The sequence below is a fragment of the Rhinatrema bivittatum genome, chromosome 1 (genome assembly GCF_901001135.1).
Source record: "Rhinatrema bivittatum chromosome 1, aRhiBiv1.1, whole genome shotgun sequence".
In the NCBI taxonomy this organism is placed as follows: domain Eukaryota; kingdom Metazoa; phylum Chordata; class Amphibia; order Gymnophiona; family Rhinatrematidae; genus Rhinatrema; species Rhinatrema bivittatum.
Window position 1 is genome coordinate 640,064,082 of NC_042615.1, and position 22,370 is coordinate 640,086,451.

The window sequence follows — 22,370 nt, forward strand, 5'->3', positions numbered from 1 at the left end:
CCTTCCCCTAACCTACTCCTACCCCAGCCAAAAACTCCCCCCAAAATTTCTATTTTACCTCTTGTGCTTGCCTTGGGGCAGGTTGCACGCGCCGGCACCCTGCCTGCATGCAATCCTCTGACACAGCAGCAAATGGCCGCTGTGCTGGGGGACCTCTATCCCCGCCCCCGGACCGCTCCTCCCCACCCCTTTTCTTCGGCCCCGGGACTTATGCACGTCCTGGGGCTGTACGCGTGTGGCCAGGCCTTTTTAATATAGGCCCGGCGCACGTAGGCTTTTGAAAATCCTGCCCAATGGTTGCACAAGTGCTTTATTGTAGAATATCTTCAACTAATTTAATGTAATCAAGTCTTCAAACTGATTTGTTTTGTAAATTATCTGCAGTAATATTTTTAGGCTTGTTCGTTGTTAGATTTTGGATTGGCTATTTCATTACATATATTTTTCTGTTTCATATATACACATTTAGATGACAACTGATTTTAGAGGTCTGAATATGCATAAATCTTTTCTTCAGTATAAGTTCCAGTGATCTGTAGTATGCATGGTCCCTTATTTACCTTCCAGAAAGATTATATTAATCCATTCTGAAAAAGAGAAATAGAGTAATGTCTTATTCCGTTATGGCCAGCCTAAACAAAGACCCACTGGAGAATGACAGAAAAATTAGATGTCATTTGAAAATAATAAATGTAGAAAAAATGAGCCCTTTGCTTTCAATTCCATTTGAAATTCACGTACCTTTACTGACAGTCTGGTGTTGAATGGTTCTGAACACACATGGGATCAAGGAGTTCTCATTAGCTGAAATCATAAAAGAGAGAGAAAAGTATTAATACATACACTCACTGAACTTTAAAGGAAAGCAGACCATGAGAAGGCCAAGGTTCTGCCTTGTGGAAAAGCAGGGCTCTCAGCTCAGGATTGCTCTTTGCTTTGATTATTTTTGTTAATATGACACACAGTCAAAGAGGAGCACTAGGCCAAGTCCTGTTCCTACACATCACCTCATGGTTAGCCAACAGTAAGCACCAGAGCACGCAAAATCCTATTTCTCTCTCTCCATAGATGTCGTGGAAGTACCTAGCCTATATGTATGAGAACAGAGGGAAGAAAGTTGAGGCTGGGCACACACATCCCTTACTGAGGAGGTGAAAGGACAGAAGACCTGTAAGAGACAGCAGGATAAATAATGACTAAGGGCAAACAGTTTAATCCTCTTGGAAACTGCAAATGTTTGCCCTTACAGTGAGAAAAGGCCAGGAGCAGCTTTTTCTGCGCCTGTGGCAAATATTCCGAATTACTTCCCCCCACCCTGCATATATACAGGCACTTTCTGAGTTTGTTTTAGTTGTAAATGATGAGGTTTATCATGCATTCCACATGATAGTGAGCCTGTAATACCGATATAACTAGTATAAAGCAGTAATAAGTTATTACAAAAGATAATTAATAGTGAAAATAGAAAAACAGGCTGGGCAGATTGTGAATACTCTCTTCCCCCCCCCCCCCCCAATCCCCACACTCTGCCCAGCCTGTCTCTCCCACCCCCACACTCTGCTAGCGTCCTCTCTGAACACACTGCTCAGTTTATTTATTTATTTGTCGTTTTTTTGTATACCGTCATTCGGTTTCGCCATCAGAACGGAAGTTTCTCTGTCCCTCTCTCTCCCCAATCCCCACACTCTGCCCAGTCTCTCTGTATCCCCACCACTTCCTACTCACTGTCCAGTCTCTCTCTCTCTCTGATTGGAAGGGCAGACTAGATGGACCTTAACAGTCTTTCTTTGCTACCCTATTTCTATGTTTCTCTCCTACCTCCACACTCTGCCCAGCTTCCCTCTCCTCCCCACTCTCTCACTCTGCCCAGCCTCTTACTCTTCTCAGTCTCTCTCTCTCTCACTCTGTCTCTCCACATTCTGCCCAGCCTCTCCTCCCCCCCCCCCCATTCTCATACTCTGCCCAACCTCTCTTATGCTCTGCCCCACCATCACCTCTGCCTAGCATCTCTCCCCTACCCATACTCTGCCTAGGTCACTTTCTCTCTCTCTCTCTCTCTCTCCACATTCTATCCAGCCCCTCAGTCTCTCCTCCACCTTCTTCCCGGCCACTCTCTCTCATTGTCTCTCTCCACTCTGAAGTCTCCTGTCTTTTCCCTACTGCCACAATTTCACTCTGAGTCTCCACATTCAGCCCAGGTTCTTCTCCCCCAGCCCCAAAGGCCACCCAGGCTCTCTTTCTCCCCTTCCTAACCCCACTTCTCCCAGCCTCTCCACATTCCATCTCACCCTTTCTCTCTCCAGTTTGCCTAGCCTCTCGCAGTCCTTCCTTCTTTCAGCAGTTTTTCAAATTTCCCTGCCCCCCAACCCTGGGGCCGATGCAATGCAGTGCACTCAGCCAAGTGCACTGTATAACCCACAGTCTGACGCAGGTTAAATAGACGCAAATCCACCCCCTAATGCAATAGGGGGAATGGCGCCTATTTAACGCGCGTCCGACGCGGAGTGAATGAGATAGCGCTCATCACATGCAAATGCACGTGAATGAGGCTATTACTCATTCACTCCAAATGCAAAAAAATAAATGTGCGTCTCAGACGCACATTTATTGCTCAGCTATTAACTCCTGTTTGCAGGCGTTCCAAGTCATTTCCAAGTCATTTCTACTTCACAGTTAAGCATTTCTCCCGGAGGCATGGAGGCTTCTGCTGCACACCTAATTCTGACCCTGAACAAGCAGATTGACTCAAACCTTACTAGAGAAGGAGAAAAATATTAGTGTATTTATTGTAGAGACGCGATTAGGGTTTAGCAGCATCCTCGAAAAGGTGAGTTTTTAACCTGGATTTAAAAACGTGGCCAGACAGGGAGCATGATGAACCAATTGAGAAAGTCTTTTCCAGGCATATAGTGCCTCACAGAAAGAAGGAAAGCATGGAGCCACCAGTGGAGGAGGAGGGCACAGACAAGAGCAACTTTCCCAATGAACAGAGTTCATGAGGAAGATTGTAGGGAGAGAGAGAGAGGCGCAGAGATAGGTAATGAGGAGCTTCAGGGTGAATGCATTTGTAGGCAAATGTGATAAGAGTATACATGAAAGAGTCCAAGCACGCCTTAAACAACCAGCTGCAGATAACTGGCCTGGTCCACCTTAAGGAACAACCCAGGAAAGGATTGTGATCTCAGGGCATATCCTGCACCTGGGGATAAGAAGTCAGGTTCAGAGGGAACAGAGACCCCCCAGAGTGGACAAGGACACCAGAGATATATGAGAGCTGTCTGTGTTTAATCTTGGTAAGGACTGCTACTGTAAGCAGCCTGTCGCTTCTGTCTTGTTTGTGTACATAATAAAAGTTCTGTGCAGAACCCACCGGATTCCAGCTCCTTCATCCTCCAGGGCCTTTTCAAGCCTGACTGCTAGCAAGCTGTTACAGCCAGTAAGAAAAGCTTGAATCATATCCAGAAGTGGATGAGAAGCCAAACTTGTGAATCGAGAAGGGGGGGGGGGGGGGTTACATGATCACAGCGACACTGACAGAAGATAAGTCATGAGGTCGAATTTTGAATATACTGCAGTAGAAAAAAAAAAACATGGTTCAGTGGGAGGGCCATGAAGCACAAGTTGCAGTAGTATGAGGAGGAGGTAAAGAAGAGTGTATAAAATGTTTTAGTAGCCTGCTCAAAAAAAAACAAAAAAGTAAAGTGACAGATTTTAGCAATGTTAATCACTAAGAAATGATAAGCTTTGGCAATGTTTTGAATATGTGAAAAAGGAGGAGACAGACCCCCCCCCCCCCCCCAAGGTTATGGGCAGAGGGAACCGCGTGGATGAATGTGCCATCTACATAGACAAAAAAATAGAGGGAAGCTGATTGTCTTCTCCCACCCAAACCCTCAAAGTTCCATCTTGGCCCTGTTACGTTGAAAGTAGTGGTTAAGTCATAGGCTCATCAAGTTCAAGAGAAGTTTTTGTTACATAGACTTCAAGTGTCTTTAACTTGTTATGCAGCTGCAGACTCTCACACGTTTTAAGAAAACATTGTTTGGTGCTCCGATACACCGAGCTTTAAAACAAAAAAATTTTTTCAAAGAAAAACAAAATGATGAAACCGGATAGCCATGTTGACAGAAATGAAGACAGCACTCATATGATGTTTTCCTTTCAGTCTATATATAATATTGGTTAACAGTTATATTTGTACAGAGTGATTCTTTCTTTCTGGATTCTATCTTAAGAAAATATGAAACATTGAGAAAGGGATCCGTTTTCTTTTTCTTAAGAAGCAAGTTTTATAAGATGATTTGTTGAAGTTGTCTCTTCGAATTTTGGTTGCTTTGATAGCAGCTTTAGCCAATATGTGTTTTTACATTCCTGGATATAGCTGTAAGAGACGCAGTAATGAGAACAAATTTAATTTAAACCACGTGGATGTCAGAAAGCACACTGAACCAATCAGAAATCTCCCTCAGTCTTGTACATTTTATAAAGCACAAATACTGTACCTGCTGTGCCTATAAACATATATCTAAAAGAATATGTGGAATGCTTTGCTCCCAGATAACCTGCAGTCCCTCTTGGCTCCTTTTAGAGAACATATTGTATTTTATTTTATATTTTTAGATTACATATGCATACTACATAACCCTACCCAAACTCTGGAGGGTGCGAGATAAAAGTAATTCTAAATAGAATAAATAAATTGCACCAGCACAGATACCCTGAAAGGGTCCAGAAAGAAAACGGTTTGGAAGGAATAAACAGATTTAACACGTTTCCTTCTCTAGCCGTCATACTGCTGTATAAAATAATATTAACATGGCCGAGTAGCATATTAAAATACAACCTGCTTGGACACTGAGCAAGCAACCTGAGAAAATAAGTTGTTCAAACTTTCTCTCCTCCCTTCCTTCCCATATCAGCCTTGCACCTCCCCAATGCTAGATCATCTCTGTCAGACCCTCCTTTCAGGCAGGTCATTTCCCCTCCTTCTCCCAACCAACTCCCTCTCTAGAGTTCCTCTGGGGACCTAGGCTTCATCTTCCCATTAGCTTTACCAAATCAAAGCAGGGCTGTCGGGCAGCCAGGAACAGGAGGGGGTGGAAGTTGGGATGAGGTAGCAGGAGCAGCATAGGTGAACAGGTACAGAAAAGCAACAAGGAAGGAGCTTAGCAGTGTTGGCAGAAGAAGAGGGAGCAGTGCCAGCAACTACCATACTGAGGCAAAAGTTGATTCTGCAGCTGTTGGCCAAGCCATAGCCAAATGAAAGCCCTGACCTTTGCTGTCTGAGATTAGGATAAGATTTAGGAGACTGTTGAAATTAAAACACAGATGCTTGGTATTTCATAGAATAATGGTTCTTCAGCCAGTCCATAAGACCCACCTAGCTAGTCTGATTTTCAGGATATCTTCAATGAATGTGCATGAGATATATTTGGATACATACAAAAATAGTGTAGCAAGCTACTATAAACCAGGTTCCTGCCCCCAAGAGCTTATATGTTGCAGCCTTACAATATGGTCTGAGCTGCGTCTTGATCAGAGTGATCTGTTTTGGACTTGCCAGAAAGAGGTTTTCAACCCTGCAGAGACTGCAAGCCGCGCAGCCATGGTGAAGGAAGATAAAAATACATCAAAACCACTATGCTCTCCCGTGATTGACAAATGTTCTGCAAGAATCAGTATACAACGCTCATAGTATTAAGTTGGGGAAATGACTCTACTGTTTAGCCTACCCAGAGGACAGCACTACATAGCTAGCAGAGGAGGAAGCCAAAGGAATGTTGAGAGACCATTTAAGGAAGAAAAGGCACACATTGGCTGGCTCTGTCTGTGTGTGAGAGACAGGGGCAGCCAGGAGTTGGAGCCAGGGAGAAAGGAATGTATCTGGCAGCTCTGCAATCAGTTCTTCTCATGAAGAACTAATTACACTGGTCTAACATTTGAAAAAAGGTTTTCTGCTGACCTAATTATTTTTGCTGATTTTACCGAAATGAAAGGTGCCGATTCCAAATATGAAGTAAAAAAATATGCAATACGTCATTTTTTCACAAATGTGAAATGTTTGATTAAAGTTTATAAAGTTGAATATCAAGGGTAATAAGTTCTGAAGAAGCGATAGCACGTAATATATTTGTTTCATGCAAAAAACGAATCTATGGTCTAACCAAGAGAACAGGTTGTGTAAATTTTAATTGTTAGGAAGAAGTTTTCTCTTTTTGGATGCTCTGGAATAGTTATGATCAGGGTTGTCACGCTGTAAACACCAGCAGTAGTCTGCCATCATGTTTGTGTTCCATCTGACCTGATATCTAGTTCCATGGTCTTGATGGAAACATTCTCCTTGTTCTTCACTCATAGCTCCAAGATTTGGGGGGGATGTAGTTCAGGTGGCTATCAAGCAAATGCAATTTGACATTCATGTTTGCTCCCAGGCTTTGAAAAGCAATCAATGAATTTTGAACTAAAAGGTTATAATTTTCGGCCCTGAAGTTGCCAAGAAAGTCTGTAATCACTTCAGAAAAAGCGGATCAAGCATCCTTTTCTATGGTTTTCATGGTATTGAGGAATAATGAGTTGACAGCGTTTTGCAGAAAAACCAGACGTGACTGGAGGAAACAGATGTGATTTTTGGATTCAGCACACTAAAATACATAAAGATTACATGTTATCTTGTAGTCAGCAAAATTGATGTAGACCAGTTTTATCAAAGAGGGAGAGACAGAAGTCTGTGCTCTGAGGAAATAGAGACAGCTGTTCTTGCTTCATAGCTGAGCTACATGTAAAATCCCAACAAGGGCCAGAGGAGCCAGAAGATGAGAGACTTCCCTTCTAGAGATATCCAGGCCCAGGAGCACATGGCTAGATCACCCTCCTAAAAGACTGAGTTAAGTAATTTAAACTTTGTACAGAGGGTATCTTGGAGGAAGGAGAAGGTTTATTTCCTTGCCTTTTGTCACAAATTCAGTATCTCATCTTAACTGCTTCAGCCTTTCAGCCAAACTCAAGCGTAAAACCTTACCATAGCCACACAAGACAGGGCAGGGAAAGAGAAGCTGATGGGCAGTGGTCTTTCTGCAAGAGACAAGCCAGGTCCACTTTCTGTTTCTTTTTCACTCAACGCACAATTAAGCTCTGGAATTTGTTGCCAGAGGATGTGGTTAGTGCAGGTAGTGTAGCAGGGTTCAAAAAAGGTTTGGATAAGTTCTTGGAGGAGAAGTCCATTAACTGCTATTAATCAAGTTTACTTAGGGAATAGCCACTGCTATTAATTGCATCAGTAGCATGGGATCTTCTTAGTGTTTGGGTAATTGCCAGGTTCTTGGGGCCTGGTTTGGCCTCTGTTGGAAACAGGATGCTGGGCTTGATGGACCCTTGGTCTGACCCAGGTATGGCAATTTCTTATGTTCTTAAGTAAACCATTTGGGGAAGCTCCCCAGGAGAAAGAGAGAGACCTTTCACACACTGCAGTGCTGATCTGTTTGATTGTCATCTAGCCAGCTCCACCATCAAGAAGGACTTATTCATTTTCTTGATTTTTTTTTCTCTACACCCTTTACAAACTGGTGAATTGGGGTGGATATGTCCCCCCCCCTGCATACTAAGGTATAAAGAATTTTTGAAAGCTGTGTGCTTCACTACTTTCCCCCCACCCCATCCTCTCTCTCTATTAGCGTTCCTTTTTTTTTTTTTCTTTTTACTATCCATATGAGTATGATGGTTGCCTTAGCTAACAGGCCATACCCAGTGTTATTTTTGCATTGCTTGATTTAAAATAAAACTGCAAGTTTATATTATACTTCACTACTGTACTTTTCCCATTTAATGTTCTGGTTGAATTTACAGTCTACTTACATAGTACTAGTAAAATTAATTACTGTTTTATTCTGGTGTGATGATTTTATCTGGTCTGTGGTGCCACAAGTGAGCTTGTTTAAGAAAGGTACAGAACTGTGGTATCAGGGTGACCGGGACCCTGTTTCATTCCCCACTCAGGCTATGAACCCGAAGATAAATCCTATTAGTAAATATAATTTCTCATGTGGAACTCCCCACTCCAAGCGAAGGGGTAATCCATAGACTGGACCAAGGGAGAGCCATAATAGCATGCACATTCATTCTGAATAGCCAGAAAACCAAATTGCCTACACTGGTCTAGAGGAGCAGGTTAAGAACCACTGCTTTAGCACAGAGGTGCTCAAACCAGGCCATATCCATAATGTATAATATGCATAATATATTTGCATATACAGGCTCTAATGCATGTAAATATCTCTCATGCATATTGACTGAAAATCAGACCAGTCGGGAAGGGCCTAAGGACCAGGTTAAGAATCATTGTTCTATGGAACACCAAGTATCTAATTTGTCTGCTTATCCATGATAAACCAAGTTTTTATGGCTGACAAGTAGGTGCAAATTACTAAATGAGATTTGCTTTTAAATTTTCATTTTTACTCATTTTATATTTTATTTTAGTATTATATTAGCATTTGATATGGGAAGAAAAGTCCATAAACCCTTAAGGTGGACTTGGGGATAATCACTTCTTATCCCTGGGATAAGCAGCATGGAATCTATTGACCTGCATTGGCCAATGTTGAAAACAGGATACAGGGCATGATGGATCTTTGCTCTGACCCAGTATATCAAATCTTATAAATGTATTTTCTTTTTTTTAGACTGCTGTATGTCACTGAGGTGTTTGTTTCTCTTTTATTAATTTTAAAGTTTTATACTGTGGTTGGTTTGATTTTTTAATTCTGCTATATCTCGCCTTAAGCATATTTGGAAAGGTGAGTGATAAATGAGATTAATAAAAGTCCTCCAGTGGCAACAATGTAAGTTGTTTCTGTTACACAGCCTTCTGCCAAAAGGAAGAGGGCACAACATTACTTCTAACAGATGGTACAGTTCTTGGAGTCAAAAGACAAGGTGTGCCCCACCCTCCTTCCACCTCCTTGCCTTGCTCATCTTGCAGTTTCATTTTCATTATTTCCTCACCCTTGTTATCACCCCCCATTCTACCCACCATCCTTAACAACCCTCCCCCACAGCCTCACCCTCTCTGCACTCAGTCCCTTCACAGTCCCTCTTTCTACCCAATAACTTTTATGCCCATCTCTATTACTCCCAAAACCTCTACTGCACAGGTGGCAAACTCCGGTCCTCGAGGGCCACAAACAGGCCAGGTTTTCCGGATATCCACAATGAATATGCATGAGATAGATCTGCATGCTCTGCCTCCAATGTATGCAAAACTAGCTCATGCATATTCATTGTGGTTATCCTGAAAACCTGGCCTGTTTGTTGCCCTCGAGGACTGGAGTTTGCCACCACTGTTCTACTGGTTCTGCTAGTACAAGATGCTGCAACTCTTCACTTTTTAAACTTACACATCCAATGTTCTCGCTAAGCACAGTTTCCATAGTACTATTAAACAATATAACTCTATAGACACTACTTTAAAAAAAGTAACACACATATTGTATTAACAACAAAATCTAGGACAGCCTGCTTGTGGATCCCCAAAATGTATTTTTAAAAATTATTTTGAAGTTTTTAAACTACAAATATAGAAAAAATACAAAAGCAGAGACAGGTAAAGTCATCATAAACCATGACCTCCATGTAAAGCACTGTCTTGAAATACAGTACCATTGCAAATCACACAGACAATTCAAAGTCCATAGGACTATATTAGATTTCATGTGATTTTCTCAGAAGTTTTTTGGAATTCATAAAATCCTTTCCAGCATTACGATCAAGATCTTGCATGATACTTTTGTCCATCTCTGCACAGAACAAGAATTAGTCGGCTAACTTCGCTAAAAGGAGCAAAAGATCATCACATGCCTCACTAAAATTTGACAAAAATTGAACAAGCATATGGCATAGTCGTCTTGCAAATGAATCCTGTTTGTTATGCCCGGTCGCAGACAGCTGCAACCACGCTTACGTGCATCCTGCACTGTTCTCCAGCCCTCCCTGGGTCTGCTTGCGACAAGCTAATCTCTACCGCCGAATACCCCATGGCTCCTCATGTCCGGTAATCTCTGGCAGTCCTTTAATTTTCCCTGATGGAGCATCGGAGTTACATCATCACAACACAAATTCAAAAACTGGCTCTTTAACTCTGTGAAAACACAGAGTTTGTGACGGGTAAAAATGCCTTCTTGAAGAAACAAGCAGCGGTGTCAACTCATGTAAATTGCTTTCCCATTGTAATTTTTGCTCTATATTTATTGAGACATTGAAACATGCGTTTATTGTTTTACAGAAAAATAATTACGGGACTGAAAAGAAAAGAGAAATTTTTGTATTCTGAAATATACTGATTCCAGCCCCTGAAGCAGCAGTTTTGCGAAACATGGTACCGTGTTGGGCATGAATTTATTTCTTTGATTAAGGGACATAGTGCACTTAAAAAAAAATTTGTGAGCGAAATGCTTAAAAAAACACTTCAAAAATTTGGACCAATGATTAAAACCGTACCCCTTTGAGCTATCAATGGAGCACATTTAATACTCTAAAAGATATTAACATTTGGGGTTTATAGAATGGTCCCATAGAAAAATATTACTTGTGTCATTTCTGATGAATATATGTTCATTGTAGTTTATTCTCTCGTATCATCCACTAAGGCTTTTTCTACATTATTACTGATGCAATTAATAGCAGTGGCTATTCCCTAAGTAAACTTGATTAATAGCAGTTAATGGACTTCTCCAAGAACTTATCCAAACCTTTTTTGAACCCAGCTACACTAACTGCACTAACCACATCCTCTGGCAATAAATTCCAGAGCTTTATTGTGCATTGAGTGAAAAAGAATTTTCTCCAATTAGTTTTAAATGTGCTACTTGCTAACTTCATGAAATGCCCCCTAGTCCTTCTATTATTCAAAAGTGTAATAACCGATTCACATCTACTCATTCAAGACCTCTCATGATCTTAAAGACCTCTATCATAACCCCACCCCCCCTCAGCCGTCTCTTCTCCAAGCTGAACAGCCCTAATCTCTTCAGCCTTTCCTCATAGGGGAGCTGTTCCATCCCCTCTATCATTTTGGTTGCCCTTCTCTGTACCTTCTCCATCGCAATTATATCTTTTTTGAGATGCGGCAACCAGAATTGTACACAGAATTCAAGGTGTGGTCTCACCATGGAGTGATATAGAGGTATTATGACATTTTCCATTTTATTAACCATTCCCTTCCTAATAATTCCTAACATTCTGTCTGTTTGCTTTTTTGTCTTATGCAGCACACTGAGCCGACGACTTCAAAGTATTATCCACTATGATGCCTAGATCCTTTTCCTGGGTGGTAGCTCCTAATATGGAACCTAACATCGTGTAACTACAGCAAGGATTATTTTTCCCTATATGCAACACCTTGCATTTGTCCATGTTAAATTTCATCTGCCATTTGGATGCCCAGTCTTCCAGTCTTGCAAGGTCCTCCTGTAATGTATCACAATCCGCTTGTGATTTAACTACTCTGAATAATTTTGTATCATCCACAAATTTGATAATCTCACTCATCGTATTCCAATGTTCTAACTGCCATTAAGTAATCAAAAAATAGTGCAGAGACCATACAAGGATTTGCTATAGCTGCTAAGCAATAATACACACTCTGACAAGCCTGAAAATGGAGAACACTTTATTTTTATTGGTTTTAAGTTTACAAGTTCTGTGCCATATGTATGGTATATACTTTCAATGCACATCTGCACCTAGAGATCAAAATGACAGCCTATCAATTGCAGAAATTGAACCCTGTGAACTAAAAGATGGGAAATCTTTTTGATCTAAGATTCTACAAAATGGCAAATATTTGGAATCCAAGGTTGGTAGGATGTCATTAATGGAACTTCATCTATTATCAAACAGTAGTTGTGCCTCTTGAATTCCAATAGAGCTGGAATAAATTCACCCATAAACTGTAAACATTGGAGAAGTGTCAAGACGTGTGTACAGCTTCTGAGTTTGTATGTCCTGATGATGAGTGTTAAATTCTGCTTGGTTTCTTTTCTTGCACTACCAGAGCCTTCACTCACAGGCCTAGTGCATATTTTTCCCCTCATTATAATTTATCCCCCTTCTCACCCTGGCTATCACAGTGACAATCTGGGCAAGGAGGCCTGGACCACAGCTCCCCCTCTGGAGCCCAGCATAAGCTTGCTGGTTGGTAGATGTCTCTGTAGATTAGGGGTGGGCAAACTGCAGCCTGCAGGCCACATCTGGCCCATCACCATCTTTCTGGTCCACCTTATCATATAGGTGGCCTGTTGCTCCTAGTTGCCTGCCCAAATGTTGTCTTTGATGTACTTCAACTGATGTCACGTAGGTCAGAGCGTTGGTGCTATTTAATGAAGCACTGGAGGGTTCCCACCGCCCGTCAGCAAGATGAGGACCTGTGTTGCAGTGCATGGAGTGATGTACAGGCAGGGTTCCCAGCTCCCAGAAGCAAGAGGCCCATAGCTCTGTGAAGTGACATGCTGATTGAGTGACATTTTAGAGGGGTTTCTCCCCCGCAAGAGGTCCTACATGGTGGTGGGCCCGAAGCTGATTTGCCAGCAGGCTTCCAGTACCCAGCCGGCAAGACGACAACGGCAATGATGCAGGCAGGAGTGGGTTGTAAAGGGAAGGGGTATGAGTAAGGGAAGGAAAGGGGGTGAGGATGGTGCGTGACAGAGGAAAGGGAAGGGAAAAGAGTGAGTCGGGGAGGGAGCTGGGGTAGGGAGAAAGAGGGTGTATGTGACTGAAGAAAAGGATGAGTGCAGAAGGACAGTGATGAGGAAGGTGGAGGGAAAGTGACAGAGGAAAGGGAGTGAGTCAGGAGGGAGGGAGTGACAGAAGGAAGGGATAAGAATGAGAGGGGGAAAGAAAGGGGACTGAGTGGGAGGGAGAGTGACAGAAAAGAAGAGTGAATGGGAGGAAGGGATGAGTGACAGAGGGACTGAGAGGTGAATGACAGGGAAGGGTTGAGTGGGAAGATGCGTGACTGAGAAGGGAGGAGAGGGATGGGGAAATTAATGTCTGAAAGGTGAGTAAGAGGGAAGGGGAGGAAGGAAGTGAAAGACAAGAGGGAGAAGAGAAGGTAAAAAGGTTCATCAGTGTGAGTGTGTATATGCAGGGATAAAAAATTAAGTTTTCGTTTTCAGGATGTCTTTTCCCCACAAATTTTGTTTCATTTAATGTTTAATTAGTATTTATTTAAAAAAATGAATCAAACATTAAAAAAAGAACAAAGAAAAATAAAAAAGGAAACGAGACCTCCTAAGGCCAGAATCCTCCCTGGTCCCCGCTTACCCAGTGCAGTGGGGATCCACTGGTGAGGTCTAGAGCCAGACCACAGAAGGTCCCCATGCCTAAGATTATTGAAAGATTGAGGCTTTGAGGCCTGGTCCTGACACCTCTGCCTAGGCCCAACGCCAGGGCCTCAGCTGGATGCCGGAGTCTCGGCCAAAACCCGGATGCAGGGCCCGTCTAGGATCCAACTCCTAGGCCTTGGCCTAGGCCCAAATCTGATACCAGGGCCTGGGCCAGAGACAGAGTCCCGATGCCTGGGCCTTGACCTGAGTCGGGGCCCAATGCTAGGCCTGACACCACAGCCTAGCACAGAGGCAAAGTCATGATGCTGGGAAATCGGCCTGGACCCAGACCCAGGCACAACACCCGGAATGGCTTGGCCTGGAGACAGAGTCTTGGCCTAGGGTCAAGCCTCAGAGGTCCTTTTCGTAGGTGGTCTTCTTTCTTCTAAAGAAGCTATTCACTGGGGGTCACACCGGAGTTAGTTAAAACAGCAAAATGGCGCCCTCCACTGAGAAGGATGTGCCAGGCATCCAGCGCAACCCCAGCAGCGGCCCGTATGACATAGTGAGGGCAAAGGTATCGCCGGCGCCATTTTGAATATTGGCAATACGGCCCGTGTGCAGGAGGTCGCTCCCGGACCCCTGCTGGACTTTTGGCAAGTCTTGTGGGGGTCAGGAGGCCCCCCCAAGCTGGCCAAAAGTCCCTGGGAGTCCAGCGGGGGTCCGGGAGCGATCTCCTGCACGCGTGACGTCGGGAGCCAGGAACCAAAATGGCGCCGGCGCTACCTTTGCCCTGTCATATGATAAGGGCAAAGGGCCACCGGTGCCATTTCTATTAATGCAGCCATGGTCAGAGAGCAGAAGATCGCGCCGGGACCCCCCCACTGGACCCCAGGTAATTTAAAACATTTTGGGGGGGTTCGGGAGGGTGGGGGATTTATTTTAAAGGGTCGGGGTGGATTTTAGGGTTGTTTTGGTGTGCCGGTTTTCCCACCCTCCCCCCTCCCCCGATAAAATGATTTTTTAACCAAAAAAACTAAGACGATCAGATTTCCCCCCCCCCCCAGCCAAAATCGATCGTTAAGACGATCGATCACACGATTCACATCCCTAGTAGGTGGAGGTTGGGGCCAAGTAACCACTGCAAGCTGACGGCCCCATGCTGCATTGCTAGCTTTGGAAAAACCTTTCTGCGGCTCTCTTTATTGTTCCCATTCAGAGCAAAGGAAAGCCATTTCTAACAGAACTTGGGATTCCTTAGGTCTGAAACCCCTGGATCTTCAGGAAGATTAACTTTTGACTCATTCCTGTTACCTCCTACGTAGCCCAGTCTTCTACCAGGGAAATCAGCCTAAGAGACTGTTGCTCTGCATCTTCCACCATCTGCTGGAGGCAGAGAACTACTGGGGGCCCTTCCTGCTGCACCTGATTATATACAGCGAGAAGCCAGCCAAAGAGTCATTCTCTGCTGCCACCTGCTGGTAGGAGGGAAACATCCCATGTGTCTGGAATGGTCCTGTTGGATGCTAGGAAATAACTTTCGCCTCAACAAAGATACATCCAGAAGCTATTTTTAGGATTTAATTTTTTGTTGTTCTTGAACCAGATCTTGATCCTTGTTGACCTGCTGATTCTCTAAAAAGAAATATTTAAATAAATTGAAAATAAGTGGAACTAATTTAATTACTGGGGATGGGAAGAGGTAAAAGGATGATATGAGAACAGCTGGAAAAGATTAAATATAGATAGGTATATAAATCACTGCCCGGAAGACACTAAGATAATTGTCATTACCTAAAAGAACACGGGCAAGGCTAAAACCTGCTATTTATGGGTGCTCTGTGAAAGAGCTTTATGAGATTCTCCCGCCCTGTTTTTCTTATGTGAGGTATACTTACTAAGCTGTGATAGGGCTATAAATGCACGTTAAAACATGTGGTAGGGCAAAAGCTGTATTGGAAATGGCACTGTCCGGGTCTGGGGCTAGGGGGCATCCACTCACCACCAATTAGCATGTTAAAAGGTATGGGAGCAGGAATACTAGCCCACAGGGTAATTTGGGGGGTTTGGGAAATCCATGTGGGGGTATCAGTAATGGAAGAGGGGGCAGACCAGAAGGGGGTATTTTATTTAATGGGGAGGGGCATCGCCACACAGTTACTTATTCTATTTTTTATTCCTTTTTTTTTTTTTTGCAGGGCTGACTCAAAAGGCAGCCCTGAGGTGGATGCAGGTCTAGCAAGACCCTCTGGTGGCTTTTTAAATACTTTCTTATGGGGATTAATGTTGGGCTGCATGTGTAGGAGGCTGCCATCACAGATTTAGGAACATGGCCCCAGCCATGTTCTTTTGTATCACAGAACTTTTCCTGCGATACAAAAGAACACGGCAATAACGCTGCAATAGTTGGTTGGGGAGGGACAATATATCGAGAGACTGCACCTCCCAGAGCTTTTTTGGCCCTTCCATGATAAAAGAAATTGCAGCTTACTAACTAGACCCCACAGACTTTTAGAGGGCAGAGAGACCTGATGATCTGTTCCCTGCTTTATACACATTCTCCACCTCCTTCCCCTGTCCCCCCTCTCTACTGCTACTTAAGTTTCTGAAAACTTTTTTCTGGCTAGTCTGGGACTTTCCACTAGATTGAAAGCTTCATGGGACAGTGACGTTCTCTTAGGATGTCTCTACAGCACTGCATACATCTTGGAGTGCTATATACATTATTGATAGTAGTAGTAAAGAAGGAATTGTCATGAGTTTGAAGCAGGGGCATAGCCAGAAATGAATTTTTTGGGTGTTAATATGGGTGGGCACTATGACAATGCCTTCCTCCATTCTATGTGAGTCTTCACAGTAGTGGCTACAAAACCCTATCAATTTCTGGCAACACTATCTTCCTGTCCTGCCTCTGCTGTTTCTCACTTTCCTCCACAGTTAGGGTAGCTACAGGATAATATCTCAGGTCGCTAAAGAGAAATGATGTAAATAGGCTTCCATCCAGCCCAGGCATTCCTCGACTTTTAAGGGGATGAAAGAATGGGGATAAATAATTACCTGCCTCAGACTTTTACATATCTAACCCAAAGACATCAAATCCCCTTAAAGGTGCGGGGGGAGTGGATCAAGGACTGGCAGTGATTCCAATGCCTCTAAATGCTGCACTTTTAAGGGTCATTCAGATGGGACATGGTCCTGCTTCTAGGAGTGGGGGCCTGAGTCAAATGGGAGAGGGCACAGTGCCACCACCCCACCAAAGCCCATCCATGGCTATGTCATTAGTTTGAACCTACATAGTAGATAAAGGGGGCACTCTTAATGTAGATCTATAGAACCTTATTGAAGGCCATTTCAATAAGGCACAGACGAAATCTAACCTCCAGGCCAAGGAAAAGTGCCATAGTCAAAACCTATACCAGAAGGGGAAAAAGACAAAATAAGGTTCAAACCTATGGCCCCAAACTGATTACTATCTGATGGAATCCTAGAGTTTTGTATAAAGGACAACTGTCTCAGCCCATGAGTGATAAAACACAGACTTTTTCAACGGATGAAAACACCAACACTTTTTTCAGCAGTGTTGAATATTGATTTAAAAACATCAACAGCTCTGAAACCTTCAAATATGCCATAAAAGTAAATGCAAAGGCACATTGTTTAAAAGACCTTGTTTACTTGATTGGCTGAGATTTTATTGGCGATTCTATAAGATGCATAAGCACCTTTATGTTTCTATTAACCACTGGGCTTAGTTTTCAAGCTGAGCCCATAAAGCATTTTGCTTGTCAGAAAATGTCCATATGAAAGGGTTGCTCTTGTGAGCTTTGTTTTGCCTTGCCTCTGTGCATTTATTGAAACTGCCTGTGAAAACTGTGCATTCCTACTGCTGCTTTTCATGCTTATTGTTAAATTATGGTAACAAGCAGAAAATAGCAATGGATCTAAAACAGACTAAAGCTGCTTCTCCTTCTGCTGAAGGAAGAGAGGCAAGCATCTGGTTGTACAGACGGGAGAGATCTTCCTGGGGAATTGAGATGCACAGAATGGAATAATTTTACTAGTTCTAGTATGATCACTGGAATCTTGCCCTCCATTCCAATAATGCAGTGATCTTTTATGTCATGACATACCAGTCTTTAAGCAATTCAGAGTATTTGCACTGACTTACAGAACAAACCAAAGGACAGGCAAAAAAAAATGAATCACTAACTTTGCTGTTTTCTCACTGGCTGAATTCACTTCAGTCTGTCAGGGATTTTAATTTATTTTTGTTATTCTACCTGCAAATTTTTTTTTTTTTTTAAGGACTAGAAAAAGTAACACCTGTAAAAATGATTTCCTAAGTTTGAATGGTGACAGATTGATTAAAACAATGCATACATTATGAAGGTAGAAATACTGCTTTGAAGATTATACCTCTTACAGAGCGCAAAAAAAAAAAAAAAAAAAAGCAATTTTCAATGGCTGAAAAATGAAGTATAAATGGCTTACCTCTCTTGCGTCTGCATTTTCTAAACCGCTGCTAAAGAAGATGCAGCAGTATATGGAGCCCGAGAGGGGCTTGTGCTCTTCTGCTAGGGGTGAATCATTCTCATGTACACGCTCTGAACAGCCCCTGCGTGTCTCCTGACATCATCCGTGAAGACTTGGAAGCAGAGGATACTATGGTAACCGGGCAATGTGCTGAGAGACAGAAGCCTTTAATTGCCTGAACAACTTCCCGGGGCTCCAGCTACAGGGCTTCGATTTGCTAAGGAGGAAATGAGGCTGTCGCAGGCGAAGAAGGGTGACAGTGCCAAGGAACTTCAACGAATCCTGAATCTATTAACTGTGATGCAATGACTTTTTCCACCCCCCCCCCCCCCTTTTTAAATGACAAAATGTCAGAGCCTTAAATCCATTAGTGGTAGGAGATTGTCATCTGAAGCTGTGGCACTGTTCAGAGGTCAAAAATGATACTGTTACACGGTGAATGAAGATGCATTCCCATATTGTTTTCACACTCTGCTTGTCAATATCTCATTAAAGACACAGAGATGGATTTTTCTCCAGCATTTGGACCTGCTCTGAAAAGCTGGGCAGATCTGTGCATTGCGTGATTCTAGTGCTAGTGAAAACAAACTCTGCGTTCATCCACAGGTCAGGTCTGCTATTGGTCACTGCGCTACAGCTTTCCACGCAAATTGTACCCAGAAGTCATCCTTTGGCTTTTAAACGTGGAAAATCAATTAAGATCATTTTCAAAGGTTGATGCCCAGGTTAGTCCAAGTTACTGTTTGTTAGAGAGTCACAAATCCCAAAGAAACAAATTACACAAGTTATTTTGTTGCAGAACTTTTCTGCAGCATCAGAAAATGTGACTTTGTATTAGTAGAGACAAACATTTCAGAAGCAAGAGTTTTATGAGCCAGGAATGAACAGAACCTGTTACGAGTTAGCTGATTTATACTCATTCAAGGGGGAAAAACCAATCTCTAAGCAAAGTGAGGACAGACAGGTCTTCTGTTCTCTGAACATACTTCTGCATCTGAATTCACTCTCATTCAGCCCAAAGAGCAGTCACACCTCAGCACCCACTCCAGTCTAGTCCAGCAACAAAATCAAGATACATCCCTGCCTCAATAGACTAGTGAGATTGCCATGTTAGTCCACTTGATTGCATAGAAATAAAGGTAATAGAAACAAAAATATGTATCAGGCAATACCATTTTATTGGATTTATGTAATACATTTCTTGACTAGCTTTTGACAGTTAGTACTCTTCTTCAGATCAGAATTCAAATGAGCAAAATATGACAGACAATATAACAGTGTGGTTACCATAAGAGAACTATAAAAGACATTTTAGTGATAGGAGGAAGGCTTATAATGTTTTTTTAAGTTTTTATCATTTTCAACATCATATCTATACAGATATTTTGCCAGCACCAGGTACATCTTAAATCATAGCACAACAACTACAAAAAATTTTCACAGAATTTTTTATCTGAACTTCTAAGAAATCCATAGGGGAAAAAATTAAGCGGATTTTGAATTACAAATTATTATTCCAATATTATAACTAGCTCACGGTGTGAATTAGCAGGTAACATAACATAACTGCACTAATCACACATCAGGATTCTCAGAGGCTATTGTTCTAGGAACCTCTGCAACTAGGGGATCAAAAAATATATATTTTGAGTTCTGGTGTCTTATAATACACCTACTAGGGTATCTAAGATTGAAAATAGCTCCTCTGGATAACACTTCTGGTCGCATAGTTAGAAATTCTTTCCGTCTTTCTTGGGTTGGTCTTGAAATATCCGGATATATCCATACTTTTCTGCCTTGAAACAATTCTAAGCGATTACGCAGAAATCTTTTCATTATCAGTTCTCTGTCTGCTACGAATGTGCATGAGACAAACAAGGTCATTCTGTTTAAGATTTCTGTGTCAGAGATTTCCAATATTTGAGTCAGATTTGAATCATTGTTCAGTTCTTGATCTTCTTCCTTTTTTCTTTCATTGGCAAGTAATAGATTCTTGATAAGACCGGTAGGCCTTCTTCAGGTATCTTTAATATTTTAAGCAAATAAGTCTTAAACATCTCATTGCCGATGCTTGTCCCACGTGGCAGGAGCCGTGCTATTTTTATCTTCGCAGTCCAGAGACTGCCGGAACTCCCTTACGCGGCTGGAGCCGTGCTGCCTCTCCTGCAAGCGGCATGGAGGCCGCCAAAGTCCCTATATGCAGCCGGAGCCGCACTTCAGTATTCCTAAGTGGCCTGGAGGCCACCCACCCTACTTGTCCCCTCCGTGGGGAGTAGGCCTGCATCCCTGACCTTTCCTATGGCACGATGCTGTCTGAGTTTCATCCTGAGCAGCCTGAATGCTGCCACTCACCTCAGGACTGTCCTGGGGCCTAGTTCCAGTGTCGGGGCCTGCTTCTTGTCCTCAGCATAGTAGCAGGGCCGCTGTCCGTGGTCCTGAACTTCCTGTCTCCTCCTAGGGGGCGAGGCCGGCTCTCTCTGCAGCATTTAAAGGAACAGCAAGGGAGGAGGCCCACCAGTGATGTCATCAGAGAGTCGCTTCTTCTGCCTATAAAAAGGTCTTGCCTTCATTCCTTCCTTGCCTTCGCAAGGAGCCAGTCCTCCTTAGGACTTCTTGTCATCTGCTTCTCAAGGCACTTCGTTCTATGTGGGATCCCGTGTTTTCATGATATCCTCACGCTACGTCTTCGTCGTCTCAAGGTCTCCAGATGTCTCAACTTAATGTCTTCCTTTTCCGGTTGTTCTCTTCGTCCTGGCAGCGCAAGTCTCCAAAAGGTTTCAGCTTCTTATTTTAATTTTCGTTGTAGAGGAACCACCAGCGTGGTCCATGACCTGTCTTCATTGGCTGAGTATATGGGCGCATGATGTGCAGTACAGACTCAGCTCTGCCAATTTGTGTGGGGACCCTCTAGCGTGGTCCACGACCAGCCTACCCTGGCGGTGTAGGGCGTGCCACCTTCGTGGTCCGAGACCAGTCTGGCTAGGTTGTGTAGGGCGCGTGATGTCCAGTACCGACCAAGTCTTCTTCAAGCAACTCATGGCCTTCCAAAGTTTCTTCATATTCATGACCAGAGTTCCTCTTCACTCCACGTATCCAGACTGTATTCTTCATGTATCGAAGTATAGTCTTACTTCGTATCCAGAGTGATGTTCCACTTCACGTATCCTGAGTCTCGTCTCACTTCAAGTCTTCGTCTTTGATGTCCTCATCCTCTGACCACTGTCTGCCCTGTCACAGTTGCAGCTCTGTGCGGCAGGTCCGAAAGGGCTTGGAATAGTCTGAGAACCACTCGTGAGACCAACATTGTGTTTGGGTCTCTTTCTGCTGCATGTAGGTGTGGCTGTGGTTGAGGTAATTGGTCTTCATCTTCAGCCCATGCTGGGGCACCTCTCTCCTGCCTCGTTCTTGCCGGAGCTCCTCTGTGGCTGTATCGGGACCCAGGACACACGAAAACACCAGAGATGGAACAGCTACACTCGTTTTCACAACACTCATGCGCTGAGATCTCTCTCACAAAAGGAAAATTAAGAATTCTTAAATTCAGGAATTTTGTCTGGTTTTCCAGATTTTCTAATCTCTTTAGATTCACATCTTCAACTCTTAAGATCTCAGTCTGTATCTTTTCCATTTTTTAAACTCTTGTATCCATTGTTGAATCTTATTTGCTTGTGAGCTCATCTCTTTTTCAATAATTAGAAATCTCTGATTTGACTCAGCTGTTAGTTTCATCAGGTTTACTATTGCTGTTTCCAGACTTTTTATAGCATATCAAAGAGTGTCCATATTAATGGCTTTCGATTCTCCATTGGAATTAGAATATCTATTGAGGTTTCCTTCCCCATAGCTTCCCTTCTTGGTGTGCTCCCCCTCACAATCTCCTCGATAGCTTTCAATTCCCTCACCTCACAGCGTCTAGGTAAGTCTCCCTTCATTATATCAATATCAGGTTTAAAGGAAAGTCCAGTTATAATTTCAGTTCTTCGAGGACTCACCTCTGACGCTGTATCTGGAGGGATAGGAGAAGGGGGGGGGGGCATTGGTGGGCCGGAGCTTAAGTGATCTCATCAGCCAACAACGCCGCGGCCCGCTCTGCTTCAGCTGTTGTAGTTTTCTTACTGCTGCGGCAGCGGCAAAAAATGTCTCAGTCCTCGTCTGCTGATTATTATGGCTCATAATGTGATAGGAAACCAAGCTCTCTGTCAAGTCCTTTTTGTCAAGAAAGCAAGTTAAATTGATGAGACACTTTGGAGCTGACAAGGGTCAGAACTAGGGTTGCCAACTGGCTCCAGATTTTCAGGACAGTCCTGGTTTTACTCCCCTGCATGCAGGTACTTATAGTCTTTTCTTAGGGAATTCAATAGATAAATCAGACTAAGTCACAGCATGCAATGGAGTAAAACCTGGAGTAGATCAACCTGTCCTGAAAATCTGGAGCCAGCTGGCAACCCTAAACAGAATGCAGTGAACTAGGGTTCCCATCACATTATGAGCCATAAAGGTTATACTACTTGTAACTTTCTG

The 22,370-nt window shown here is 43.2% G+C and overlaps 1 protein-coding gene across 3 annotated transcripts in view; it reads right to left on the reverse strand.

Moving 5' to 3' along the window:
• PAM (peptidylglycine alpha-amidating monooxygenase) overlaps positions 1-22,370 on the reverse strand; it is a 780,628-nt gene that overhangs the window by 607,059 nt on the left and 151,199 nt on the right. For all 3 annotated transcript variants that reach the window (XM_029572646.1, XM_029572654.1, XM_029572664.1), the window contains exon 2: positions 742-804. The gene's annotated coding sequence lies outside the window, so the exon portion shown is untranslated. The remainder of the gene's footprint in view (positions 1-741; positions 805-22,370) is intronic.